Source organism: Jaculus jaculus, chromosome Y, assembly GCF_020740685.1.
Source record: "Jaculus jaculus isolate mJacJac1 chromosome Y, mJacJac1.mat.Y.cur, whole genome shotgun sequence".
Lineage (NCBI taxonomy): Eukaryota > Metazoa > Chordata > Mammalia > Rodentia > Dipodidae > Jaculus > Jaculus jaculus.
The window spans coordinates 1,355,581-1,356,958 of NC_059126.1; the positions used below are offsets into that span (position 1 = coordinate 1,355,581).

Below are 1,378 nucleotides of genomic sequence, written 5' to 3' on the forward strand. Positions count from 1 at the left end.
GCCCTCTGGTCTTGCCGTTTCTCCTCTTTCCTTTTCTATCATGGGACAGACCCTAATTAAGAATAAATTTTTGAAAGGCTTAAAACTTCTCTCAAGGCATAAGGAACATGGGTTAAAGAAAAAAAAAATAGCAAAGAGTAAAAAGGAGCTAATTGCCATAGTAAAAGATATTTTAAAAACACAAGGAATTGAGATTGCTTCCAGCTCTTTTTTGATTTTATCAGGTGGATTTGTTCTTTTTATATGTGTGTGTATATGTGTTTGTGGTGTGCTCATTGTGCTTGCTAGTCGTGTCATGTTTGTGACTGTTTGTAACTAAAGAGATGAGACGGACACAGGTGACATTCCTTTCTCTTCTAGAGAACCATTTCAAGGAAATCAAATACCTAAGCATAGAAATTGAAAAGAAAAAGTTAAATGTCTTTTAAGGAGTGAATTTGTCAGATATATGTTCTAGGTCAAGTTCACCTTTCATAGAGGATCATTAAAAACAACAAAACTTCCTCTAAAGAGGTAACTTATAATTTGTCAGATATTTTAAGAAAGATTGTAATGTCCTGTTACTTAAAAGAAGGAGGTAACTGATCTGACTTCTGAGCCAGCCTGCCTCAAGATAACAACAAAATTTGCCTTAGCTACTCCTAATAAAATCATTCCCAAGTGTGTTATTGGTATTAATGATATAAAATTGTATTAAGACTGCTTTTTTTTAGTTATAGGATTAATCAATTCAGTTTAATTTTTTAATAGCCATATGAGAAAGATAATCACTTCTCGGCCTTTTGGCTAAGATCAAGTGTAATATCTGTTCTTATCAGTTAAATATCAGATATGTCCTCCATCCAAGGACAATATATTAAATGGATTATTGGAGCTTGGAGTTGGAATAGGAGCTTACTCTGTCCACTCTATGCATCGACCTGGTGTTGCAGTACTTCCAGGAATGGTGCACCCCCTCAGGGGAATAAAAAAAGAAAAAGAAAAAAAAAAGATAATCAATGATGGGGTGAGATGAATTGATTGAAGGAACTGGAAAAGAATTTTTCAATGTTGGGACATAGAATGCTCATTAAAAATGTTTTTTGAGTGGTACTGAGAATGCTAAAGTATGTGGATAAAGATGTGCATATGTAGGAAAGAATTTTCAGGCTAAACCTCAACACCATGCCTAAAGTTAGAGATTCTTCAACTGTTTACAGACTTTTAAGGATACTCTAAAAGTTTTATATAAGGACATAGTCTTAGTCTAAATTCATCTTACATTAGACACAGGTGATGCCTATGTTAGGTGGGTCACAAAGTCATAAGTTCAGATGTAATTGGAGGTTTAACCAGGTTAAACATAGACAAGAGTCTATCACCTTGTGTTTTGCAAATG

The 1,378-nt window shown here is 34.0% G+C and overlaps 1 non-coding gene across 1 annotated transcript; it reads left to right on the forward strand.

Moving 5' to 3' along the window:
• The first annotated feature begins 766 nt into the window (after positions 1-766).
• On the forward strand, positions 767-957 carry LOC123457134. Its single transcript, XR_006634908.1, has one exon. It is a non-coding gene; the product is annotated as a U2 spliceosomal RNA (small nuclear RNA).
• The last annotated feature ends 421 nt before the right edge of the window (positions 958-1,378 follow it).